Genomic DNA, 13,251 nt, shown 5'->3' with positions numbered 1-13,251 from the left:
GACATTCAATGTTGCTTTATTTTCAATATGCAATCAAATGCTTTTTGTCTATATGCAATATACTAAATGTTACAGAGTACATAACACAATTTCATGAAAATGGTTTCTATTTTGCCAAGACTGTGCTTAAATCTGTGCCTCATGGAGCAAAACAGGGGCATGTGTATGACGTACGCCTTCATAACAGATTTAGGGCGGCATGTACTAAAGGAAAAATGCGCTAAAACCCCCGTTTTACCGCATTTTCCTATGTACTATTACCGTCCCGGCCGGATGGATTTCGCAGGGCAGGGTATCGCCACCTCTGGGTGGCGATACCCTATAGAAGCCTATGGGCTTCTTTTCGCCGCACGCCGCAACCCCGCCGCCTCGCCGACCCCCCCCCCCCCCTTTCCCCTCCTTTGGGCTTACCTTCTTGCAGGTCCTCCTGGACCCCGGAAGGTAAGCCCTTCCTCCCCCTATCCACGCAGCCAAACGTCCTTCCGGCTGCAGGGGGGAGGAGGAGGCACCGTGGACAGCCTGCTTAGCTGTCCCCGGCATGTAGGCATCAGGAGCCGGCAGGGAGGAGACGGAGACCCCCCGCAGACCACAGTACAGGTATCGCGGGGGGTCTCTGTTACCGCACCGCGATGCCAGCCGCATATGTTAGTACATATGCGCTGGCATCGCGGCAGACACCCGGCGAAGGGCGGCGATGTATATTAATACATCCCGCCCTTAGGGCAGATTTAATATAGTGTAGTACTGACTAATATCTACATTTTTTTTTCTTATTTCAGGTATGGTTTGTCAACAGTGAGATTTGAGATTTATGGGGTATTCAATCCAGAATTCAGACTGTCGGAAAAACCCCACAGTCGGAATCCCAGGCCATTTTTGTTTTTTCTTTCTGTAACTCTACAGCCAAAATTCAATGTTCCGGCTGTTGAGTGTCAGAAAGTCTGCAGATCAGCCAAAGTGGCCGCAGATTGTCGGAAATCGGATGTGAATTTAACAGTCTGTAGCTGTTTCAAACAAAAGAGATCTGACTTTTTAAAAATTCTTATCTGACACCCTTCAATGCTGTCATTAATGGCAGCATTGAATAGGTGAGTGCCTATCTGTCCCCTGTCGCAAAATATCAGCAAAATATATACAGTAGTGCCTGATTCAGAAATGTATTCTAACCCAATGGTGGGGGGATTGCCCAAATGCAGGAACTGTGCATGCATAGCCCTCAATCTGTGAGTCAGCTTGCAGATCTGCTGCAGCATGATTGACATGATACGTGTTAGTGGGCAGGTCAAGTGTGTGTCGGGGCAGTGTTCCCAGAAACAGGGGCATGAGGCTCCTGTTTTATGGGAGGGACTACAGTAGGCCAGTGGCATAACTATTAAATTTCCGCCCCCCCCCCCCGCCGCAAATTCGGGCAGCGCCCCCCCCCCAACCCCTAGGGTTAACAACCCCCCTTCCCCTGTGCCCTCCCCATGCACTGCTGCGGCCGGCGCTTATGTCAGGTCCCGGCTCCTGCAGCGTATAAAAAGTGACTCTCAGAAAATGGCTGCCCCCATAATGCAGACAGTTTTTGAGGATGCTAGAGTAGGCGGCGGCCTCCTCTAGCAACCTTAAAAACGGTCTGCTGTATGGGGGCAGCCATTTTCTGAGAGTCACTTTTTATAGGCTGCAAGAGCCGGGGCCTGACAGAAGCGCCGGCTGCAGCAGGAGGTACTGTGCACGGGGACGACGCGAGGTACCGGCCGGCGGCAGACGGCAGCGGGTAACTATAGCCCCGAAGACCCCCCGGTGCCCAAACCTTCTCAGCACCTCCCTGCTACTGTGGGGGCTGCGGGGCTATAGTTACGCCACTGCAGCAGGCCAGATTTACTGGCCTTGCAAGCTACCAGGAACCGTCCAGGCTGATGTCCGCTTCGAATAAGCTTTATTGAGCATCTACAATATTGCAGCAATTTCAACATTATTTTCTATATGGGCCAGATGTACTAAGAATATAGGGCCTTATTCTGGTTGGTTCGGACGGATGCATATTTGTGGACAGGAACTGAGTGTTCTTAGCCCCGCCTTCCGTACGGATTGCTCACACCATCCGAATGCGGTAAGACACCGACCGAACGGACCGCGAGTGGATTTTTCATGTGAACATCTCCTCCATGTGTGGGAACCTCCCCCATGATTCGATGGTCGCCGACCATCGAATGCTGGACCGAATGGTCAGGCAGCACGGAGTGCTCCAGACCACTAGGGCATTTCTCCGTGCAAAAGCAGGGATATAGGCGGGCAACAGGCATCCAGATATGCCATATGTGCGCCCCCCACACGTGCCTCACAGCCACATTACCATACGTACACCCAGCGTTTTCATGGGAATGCCCTTGAAACGCGGGGTATACGCATATGATAATGACCCCAAATAGCCCTTCACGCCCCTCTCCACCCCCTGTTCGGATTGTACAGAATTCACGCCGTATTCGGACATGTGCGGCGTTCACACATGCGCAAATACGCCTCTGCACATGTGCAAACACCAACCATCGGCTGTCTGTATGCATTCGGAGCCATCCGAACATACCAGAATAAGGCCCATAGAGTAGGCTGTGTTTGAAAAATAACAAATTACAATTTTTAAACCAGCACCGGCCTCCCACAGTCAGCAGGGTAATGCCACAGCAGGGGGAACTTTTTTTATGTAAGGTACCCCATCTGGTTCCTGCTGCTATGTGAAAATACATGTTCAGCCTGAGCTTCGCTGCCACCAGGTAACCTGCCTGTTTAACTAAGATGTAAGCCTCTACTTTGATATGACATAGGAAGCACTTCTTCTTTATATGGAGCGCTTTCTAATGCCGAAGCAATCCCGCACGCAGCACCAGAAGCAGGAGAGAGAGGAGAAGATGTGCACTGACTCCAAAATGGCACAGATTGCTGGAGCAACGGTCAGCTCGCAACATGTGCAGCGAGATACCCTGGAAGAAGGGGTGAGTGTGGATGCCAGTACACCAAATGGTGATCATGCCAAGCAGATACTGTTAACCTCTGACTCCCCTGTCACATATAAGGACATGGTCAGCACTATACAACAAGCCATTAGTCCACTATTAACAGCTCAGACAGTAGAATAATAAATAGCTCTCATAGCTCACTAGCAGAGTAGTGCAAGCTGTGCATCATAATGGAGAGTTGTTCACTGATGTTAATGCACTAAAACCGGGTATAGATTTGAATACTAAAACAAGGCATCAAATATTAAGCAAACTGGATGATCTTGAGAATAGATCCTGCAGATGTAACCTTCGTTTAGTTGGGCTACCAGAGTCTGTGGCGCAAATGGCTCGATTTAACTTTATTCAAGTTACATTACATTTGTTGCTGCAAGTGCAAAGTGAATGTGCAGATTTAGTTATTGAAAGAGCACACAGACTTGGAGCTCAATGACAGCACGATTATTTAAATGCCTCAATTTCCTACACAATGAGATTTTGTTAAATGCTTCTAGGAAATATCGAACTCTGATTTGGGAGGGAGCCAAGTTGTTGCTGTTTTAGGATTAATCCGCAGAGGTTACTAGAGATAGGAAAGAATTCTCTCCTCTGTGTTTTCATTTAATTCAACAGAATAAAAAAAAATTGCCCTACTGTACCTGGCCAATCTCCAGCTTTGCCTCCTGCCACCGAGCCTCTACTTGGCTCAGAAGTGTAGTATGCACAATGTATGTGTTTTAGATAGTCAAGTCATTTACTTTGCCTTGGGAGCCTGGACCACCTAGATACAGTACAAGTCTAAAGACTCAAAAAGGTCCAGTAATTATGTTATTATATAATTGGTAATTTACCATATGTGCTCCAATAATATAGTTTATTGTCTAGAGTAATGGTTCTCAAACTTGGTCCTCAGGACCCCACACAATTCACGTTCTCTAGGTCACCCAGCAGGTGCACAGGTTCATTCATTATTTATTGACACATTTCAAAAGATTCACATCTGGAGCTAATTATTTTCATTGTGTTTCTGTAAGGAGACCTGCAAAACATGCACTGTGTGAGGTCCTGAGGACCAAGTTTAAGAACCTGTGGTCTTTTCTCAGGATAAACATAGCTGTTTTTGACCCACAATGCTCTGCCAGTCAGTTCTGAACCACTAGCTTTCTTGTGACTAATTCATAGGCAGGTGCAAGAGGAATTTGTGCTGTGCCTTTGGTCACAAAGGATCTGAGAACATGCAGAATGTTACGCAACTGATCAACCATTAATGCCGCAGGAGCTGTCCTTGGTATAAAAAATAAATACATTTTAAAAAGCCCACTCTCGGCTTCTCAGATCTGACTGCTGCCTTTGACTAAAAATGCAGCATTGAATTGACAATGCACAGACTGCACTCACACTCACTAGTTTCACGTTGGCTGGTTGCTCAACTTCGGGTGATAGATCTGATCTCCCCGAATTATAAACTGCACCAGTGCACCACCAAGGTCCTGTGCTGTGTGATGATGGCACCCGTCCGACTGCCTGCTGTCACACTGCGGGACAGTGTTACTGTCAGTGACAGCGTGGGATGTGCCAGCGTAAGCACTGAGCCGCGCCAGTCACATGCGGGTGTGCCGCGACTGCCTGGCCGAGCAGAAGTGAAGTAGCTGCAGCCAGTGCCAGGGCGACAGGCAGTGAACAGACTGTCTGTAACCAGGGCCGAAACTAGAAATTCTGGCACCCAGGGCAAGGCAGTAATTTGGTGCCCCTTCCCCCCCAAAAAAGTGCTGCCATGTGTGCCATAATCCACCTGCCCCAAACCTCCCACTGCCCCAGCCTGACCAAAACCCCCCACTGCCCCAAACCTTCCACTGCCCCAGCCTGGCCCAAAATTCTTCTAGCTATAAGTACAGTGGCGGCTCCTGCTATTGGGCTGCAGGACTGCAGCCCCTCCAGTTGAAATCAGACTGTGCAAAGCTGCGGTGCTTCCCCTCAGCAGAGACACGGACAGCCAGCACCAGAGCTATGGAGGTAGCGTGCACCCCCTCCGCCATTGGTGCATGCGATCGGGGATGGTGCGCGTAATAGCAGGTGGTGCGCGTGTTCGTGGGGGGATGCGCGCTACCTCTGCAGCTCTGGTGCTGGCTGTCTGTGTCTCTCCTCTCACCAGGCTCCATGTGTCTCCTGTCTCTCTTCTCACCAGGCTCCATGTGTAACCTCCTCTCCTGTTAAGAGGAGTTTAGCATGTAGTAGCTTCCTATTGGAAGTTGCTATTGCTCATCATACATAGGACTGGAAACCCCTCACCCTCTTGGGCTGCCAGTACATGATGTAATGACAGCAATAGCTTCCAAAAGGAAGCCATTCTTTGCAAATCACCAGAGCTACAGTGCTTCTATGGGCTGCTGCTTGTGCAGCCAGAAGCAATTCCTCTACAGTGAGCATGCCCAGACTTCAGTGAGTCACAGTGTGATGATGCAGCTGAAGGAAGGTATACAATGCATCAGACAGGTACATGGAAGTTTTTTTATTATTATTTTAATAATATTTGAGCCACTGTGAATAATATTTTTTAAAACTGTTAATTGTGTGTTGATCTTTTTTTTAATTAAGTCTTTATTTAAATTTTATCACTTATACACATACATTGACAAAAAAAAAAGATAAAAAAATACATTTCATACATGCCAGAGAAAAGAAAGCTCAATGTTACAATCATTAACAGTAAATAGGACAGTAAACTTTTGACGGTAAGGTGGAGGTTGATCTTTATTAATAGTATAATTTTGTGTACTTTAATTAATATAATAAGTATTTTGGTGCATATGAGTACATCATGTACTTATATTAAATTCACACAAACAAACACCTGCAAATATATAATGACCGTTTGCAACGAGCAGTACCCAGAAAATTGCAGCCCCCTTTAAGTCTAAAGGCAGGAGCCATCACTGTATAAGTAGCATGTTACCTGTCTGTATTTAACTCCACATATGTCCCTATCACCCCAGCAGCACCCACACCCCTCCTTTACTCACTTATACCCACCAACCTGCCCAAAAAATAAAACCCCCTCAGATTACCAGTCATAAACTAGTATGTAAGTAGTAAGTCCACCCAATCCCCATCCCTTCAGCATTCACTGTTGCAGATCAGGGACTGCGGTGTGCACCACCCACAGCCAGAAGAGTCCAGCTGCATATGAAGGAAAGCCAGGTGAGAAAGTGGGGGCTGAAGGTGCAACTTATGTCGAGTGCATCGCATCATCCGCTTTGCATGCGGACTCTGCGGAGCTCCCTGCGCGCCACTGGGTATGAGAGCAAACGTCGCTCAATGACATCACTGCAACTCATTCCCAGCCTGCCATGGGAGGGGGGAGCGGTCTGTGTGTGCCTGCCGGCTGTCTGCCTTATATGTTGATTCAGGGCAGGCAGAGCAGCTCTGATGGGTGAGATGGCCTCATGGCTCTCCCGGTCCCGGTCCCAGGCACCTGCCGCCACTGTTCTGCTCTCTGGCAGCTGGTCCTGGTGCGGCCGCTGCTGATCATTCTCCTGTCACTGGCTATGCCCCCCTCCCGGTAGTTACAGCCCTGCTGTAACAGGCCACAAGTTAGTGTTAACAAAGTCCAGTAAAGCTGCCAAAGTGCTCCCCTAGGCATAGGCTGCCGCCAAAGGGAATTGCCTAGTATGCCTATGCCTAGGGCCAGCCCTGCCCCCATGTCCCCCCTTACTTGTGTCCAGGGCCAGGGGGGCGCCCCAGCACTCTCCCGCTCCACCAGTGGGGGTCTGATGCAGCCGCCAGGTGATGTGGCACAGGCTGATGCTATGCTCCTGTGGGGGACTGATGCAGCGGCCTGGCGCTCACCCGCTCCACCAGGGGGAGGGTGATGCAGGGGAGGTTGTGCCAGGTGCCAGGTGATGCGGGCAGGCTGCCACATTGCTTCCCGGAGGGGGGTCCGGACATACAACCTGTCACCATACACACACTACCTGCCACATTGCTTCCCAGAGGGGGGGTCAGGGGGGGGGGGGGTGATGCCCGGTGCTGAGTTGTTCCACAAGGTGGGGGGGGGGGGGGGTGAATTGCAGCTCACCTCCATCCATGGGGGGCTCTTGTTCCTAATTTCCGCCCTGCAGTCGCCGGCAAATGCCTGAAGCTTCCTAGTGGTGGCGCCGGCCCTGCCTGTGTCCCTCCTTTCCCTCCTGTGCTGAAATGATTACTCTTCTTGTAAACTTACTCTTATTCTCTGATACTATACATGTTTTACAGTTCCATTTATTACTGTTATGCTCTACCAATTATGCATCACTGCCTTACATGCTTTAGTTTACATCATGAGAATTGATGATTACTATGCATTTGCCACTGTTCTGCCTATCACAGTTGTGCTGTCTAGTATACATGTAGGTTTGTGAAATGTGTGTGTGTGTGTGTGTGTGTGTGTGTGGGGGGGGGGGGAAGTATTGATGTCTTTAAAAAAACTAAACATGGATGTGATATTCTTACAAAATTTGCATTTGGTCCCTCAAGAGATGCAAAAATTGCAAAGCTTGCAGTGGAAGCTACTAGCTTCTTCCTCTTAACTTGAAATCCAGGGATGTAGCTGTAACTGAAATCCAGGGGTATAGCTATAACTGAAATCCAGTGGTGTAGCTATAATTGGTAAAATTGCTTGTCTGTTTCTGTCCAAGACACACATTCAGAGGCGGAGGGCAGATATGTACTATGCTGAGTCACTCTTGATAAACAAGAATTTGTACTTTGCAATATTTATGCCCCGAATATATATTCCAAAGCTTTTATTCATAATATGATTACCTTTTTGGCCCCTTATAAAGATTCCCAACTGATCATTGGTGAGGACTTTAATTTGCTCTCCTCTGAGCAACTAGTTAGACAGATACCTTGTAGAGGCAAGCATAGCCTTCCTAAATTGGGTATACGATATTTGGCTAATTCCCTACAAGTTTTAGATATTTAGAGAGTGACGCACTCGATGAAAATGACTACTGCTCAGGTAGTGGCGTCAAGAGCGAGTACTTTTAACCTGCGCCCGGGTTTGCTGAAGGGTCTGGCTCTCCCCTCCCCAATGCAGTGACCTTAGCGATGGGGAGAGAGAGGACAGGCTGTTGCCACAGCACAGCCTCTCTCCCCAGCTCAGCACACACTGCTTAGTATTGTGTGCTGAGCTGGGGAGAAAGACAGCTGCTGCTGCAGCCTGTCCTATCCCTCTTGTTTATGTTTTCATGGGGTGTGGCAATGCTTCTCAGTGAGGCCTCATTCCTGCCCGATGGTCACACGCCCTCCATTTTACTGGGGCTCGGCTGACCTGTTGGTGGCCTCTGGGTACAGGTAAAGAATTGTAATCAAGTTAGACAACCAAAATACTGTACAGCACTTTACTTTATATGCAGTATTTCATATACCACAAATTGCCAATTCCATAGGATTGGCAATAACAAAAGCCCTAGTACTGTACATCATGTACATCATCAGTAACTGGGAAATCAGTTAATGGTATCTATTTTTACACTTAAGGCCTCAATGAGAACATTTTTATTGCAAAGAGAAGGTGATTTGAAAGAAGGAACAGGAACAATACACATAGGACAAGTCTTCAACAATTAAATGTAACACTTTTCTTACAGAATATCTGAATGCAGCAATAATTCTCTAAAATATCTGAATGTAGCAATAATCCTTTCTAGCAATTTTGCCAACCTGCCTGGCACTTAGTAATACTAGCAATCAGCAATATCAGTGTAACTTCAAAATACAGGTAATCAATAAGATATAACACTTGAAAATACTGACTGGCAACAACCTGGGCGAAATTTAATAGGGTGTGGGGGGGGGGGGGGTGTTTGGGGGGGGGGATTTTTTTTTCAAAAACTGCCATTTTCGGCCATTTTCCGAAAATCGCATATTTTATAGGGTGCGATTTTTGCATTTTAAATGTGCGATTTTCAGTTAAACTCAAAATCGCATCCAGATGTTTTCCCATTAAAAAATATACAAATCTGCTATTTAATGGAATGTGATTTTTAGTAAAGGTTACTAAAAATCGCAAAATAAATAGACCAGGTTCTAACTGGCGAGTTTGTCAGAAACATGTGGTGGGTAATGAGCGCTAAAAGGATAGATAGGAGAATAGTGCAGATAAAAGATAAGAAAAAACACCTGAAAAATAAAATTGGTTAAATGAATGTAAACAGCTCTTTTGAAAAGTTGCTGAAAAGTCCGTGGGGGCTGCTATGCTAACCCTACCTCTAAGCCCGGGGAGCGGGTGGGAGATTGAAGTCTCTGCAGCGGGATGTTTGGAAGCCGTCTTCTCTGTCTCTGTCTGCCGGGTGACGTCACCTAACGCCGTAGTGAGCGGCGGCTGCCGTGTCAGCTTGAATTTGCTTGTAGAGGAGGAAGGCATGCAGGGGGGAACCATGGTGTAGTCTTCAACGCGTTTCGTGCTCTTGCTCTAGCCCTAAGAACTTATTGCTGTGGTCAGGGATCTCGGTCCTCATTACCCCACGCAGTGCATGTTTTGCAGGCCTCACAGAATCGCAAGTACTCATTACCCACCATACTGTTCTAAATGTTTTATTGCGCTGCTTCCCCCTTGTTTTAGCGCAGTGCCAACCCCCATATAATTGTCAGAAACATGCACAGATTATTGAGTTCTGTGCATGGTTCTGGTGTTAAAACAAAACAGTGAAAAAAAAATGGCGTGGGGTCCCCCCTCCAGAGCATAACCAGCCCCGGGCTCAAAGAGCCGGTCCTGGTTTCATAAAATCACGGGGCAGAACAAATAGGGGTCCCCAGGATTTTACAAAACCAGCACCAGGCTCAAGGGCCGGTCCTGGTTCCCAAAATACGGGGGACAAAATGAGTAGGGGTCCCCCGTATTTCAAGAACCAACACCGGGCCCAACCAGCCAGGAGGGTAATGCCACAGCCGGGGGGAGACTTTTTATACAAGTCCACCCAGCCAAAGCATTCATCCCCCTGACCGGTCAGCATGGGCAGGGGTCTGGGGAAGTGGGGACCCCCCAAAAGTATAATGTGGAACTATGAGTCCCAGCAATCCTCCCCCGCATGCTGGGACTTGGAGAACCACAAGTCCCAGCATGCGGGGCATTAAAGGGCCCGCTGGCACTTGTAGTTCCACAGTAAAAGAAATAGTTAAATAAGCACACTGTCACCACCACCATCCAAAGCATGTACATACTGATACTTACCTATCTTGAACCTGTAGGTAGGTCCCTGGGTCCGGGGTCCAGTGCTCCTGGGTCCGGGGCTCCAGGGCTGTAGAGTCTAGGGCTGGTCCGGGGCTCCAGGGCTGAAGAGTCTGGGGTCCAGGATCCGAAGAAATCCATAGGGGACCTGTGGAAGAAAATCCTACTCACCAAGGTCCTCAGGCGAAGATCTGAACTAGCCGGAGAGACGCTGATGCTCCATCTTCAGCATCTCTTCTCCTAATGATTCTATTGACCGCCAAACTCGGCTCCTGATTGGCCGCTAGGCGGCCAATAGAATCATTCAGAGGAGAGATGCTGAAGATGGAGCATCAGCGTCTCTCCGGCTGGTTCGTCCGACAGGTACCAACGGAAGTAGACACTTATTTTTTTTTAAAGAAGACCTGGACTACGTCGGATCAAGAGGACAGATCTTCGCTTGAGGACCTTGGTAAATAGGATTTTCTTCCACAGGTCCCCCTATGGATTTCTTCGGATCCTGGACCCTGGACTCTTCAGCCCTGGAGCCCCCGACCAGCCCCGGACCCCGGACTCTACAGCCCTGGAGCCCCGGACCCAGGATCACCAGACCCCGGACCCAGGGACCTACCTACGGGCTCAAGATAGGTAAGTATCACTATGTGTGGGTTTTGGGTGTATTAAAGTTTTATTTTTAATGGGTGTCAGTGTGTTTATTTAACTATTTCTTTTACTGTGGAACTACAAGTGCCAGCGGGCCCTTTAATGCCCCGCATGCTGGGACGTGTGGTTCTCCAAGTCCCAGCATGCAGGGGAGGCTCACTGCGCTCGCCACCGTGAAACTACACAAGTACCTAAAAACTTACAGCCATGGATACATTACTTTTCAATCCAGCCTCGTATTTACTTATATGAATTAGAGACCCATTTATTAATATTATTTTTATTAAAATAATGTGCAAATGTTTTTTTTTTCACGCACTTTTCGCATTATTTTAGTATCACTTAAATGCATTAAAGAGCTTTTGGAGCAATTTTTGTATTTTATAATTTTTTTATTAAGCAGATTGTAATTCCATACTTATAATAAATATAATGGGAAATGTAATCTGGCAAAATGTACAAAAAAAATTCTGAAAACAAATTGCAGTAGGCCCGGTAATAACGAATCCCAGTGAACCCTGTGATAAAATTTAATTATGATGGCGAATCACAAGGCTCAGATGCGAACTGGGGCTTCTGCAGAGCTTTCTCCATCACTAGGCAGAGAAGGCAGTGCAGAGATGGGGCCAATTATAGACACACAAGCTGATCACTGTGTAAAAAAAACCCAACAACTTATAGTCTCTTCCCCATGGTCCAGTGATCGATGTTCTGGTGTGGATTTCCTGCTGCTCTGTGACCCCACTGCAAAGCGGCAGTTCACTTTACAATACTGGGGGTTACAGTTGAAGTAAACCCCTGATGACTGGCAGCGCTACAGGAGCCGATCCCTATGGGTTGGTGAGAAGAGTGCAGGATGTGTCATAAAGATGAAAAAGGGGTTGTGCCGGTGGCAGCAATTGTGCCAACAGTGCATGTTCAACACAGCATTGGGGTATTTTTCATGATAGTGCTGCAAGACTCAATGGGGCAAATGTATTAAGCCTTAACAAGAGATAAATGCAGGGGTGATAAAGAGAGATAAACGTCCAGCCAATCAGCTCCTTACTGACTTTTTTCAAACACAGGCTGTAACATGGCAGTTGGCAGGTGATTGGCTGGACGTTTATCTCTCCTTAACACTCTTGGATTTATCTCTTGTTAAAGCTTAATACATCTGCCCCATTGCAGGCTTTATTGCAATATTTCTCCCTGCTTGCAATCATTGATACATCTGTGTGATGTAGTGAATAATTGCATTGCAATTTGGGCCAATGGACCTTATACTGATCTGTTCGGTCCTCCGTGCATTCGCACAGAGGACAGATGTTTTTTGTCTGTGCAAGCGCAGGCATGTTTCTGCTCATGTGCAGACTAAGGGTGCATGCACCCACGGCGAACATTCAGTTCACCTGGTGCACACACCATACATGGCGAGCGGGGGGGGGGGGGGCGGAGAAGGGCGGGGGTGCCGGGTAGCCCCATTAGCATATGGGAATGCTCAGGACTGCCACTAGGAATTTTGGGTATCGGGACTGATTTTCAGTCCCCCCCCACCCCCTTCAATTCCTCCCAGGTGGCCGGTGGCAGCGGCGCGGCATCACCCGGCTCCTGCATCCTCTCAGCCCCACTCAGTCATGAGCACACATTCAGGGCCGGCGCCACCACTAGGCAGCATTAGGCATTTGCCTAGGGTGCCGGCCACTGGAGGGCGGTAATGAGCAGCACTAAAGATAGCATCAGCAGCAGCAGCAGCAAAGCTCTGAGTCCCACTGAGGAGAGCAGGAAGAATGGAGCTGGGAGCACTGGTGAGTGGGACAAAGCCCCCCTGGAGCCCGCTCCCTGTGCTGGTCATAGTCACCGTCCATCCCCCTCGCCTCATCTCCCACCACCAATTCCCGTCCCCCCCTGCCATAAGCCACCTCACCCAGCACCCTATCACTGTAGAGCCACCCTCACCTCCTGTCACCCATTCCTCTGTCACTGTCTCTAGAGCCACCTCACCTCCTGTCACTATAGAGCTACCCCCACCTCGCCACCCTAGGTGACACTTCGCCTGCCTGCACACGGGGCTCCAACACGCAGTGTACAGGCATATTCAGGTGCGCAGTGCAAGACAAGGAAGCTGGGGGAAGGGGGAAGAAGCCATTGCCCGCCGCTCCAGAGGAGGGAGCCGGGGGAGGAGGGGGTGCAGTAGTCACCATCCATCTATCCGTCGTCATCCCCCGCCGCATCTCCCCCCCTGGAGTGCAGCTGTGGCGGCCACATCATCCCCCCTGGAGCGTATGAGCGCCGGGGCACCCAAGACACAACCCCCCCCCCGCCTGGGGCGCTGCAGTGACTGGCACCAGCCCTGCACACATTGCAATGCACAGTGCAGCCTGCAGAGCACCGAGCCTGGGACATACTGTAGAGGGGAGCGCCAAGATGATGCTGATCGGCACT

Source organism: Crinia signifera, chromosome 19 (assembly GCF_055691185.1).
Source record: "Crinia signifera chromosome 19, ASM5569118v1, whole genome shotgun sequence".
Lineage (NCBI taxonomy): Eukaryota > Metazoa > Chordata > Amphibia > Anura > Myobatrachidae > Crinia > Crinia signifera.
This window is presented reverse-complemented; position numbering follows the sequence as displayed.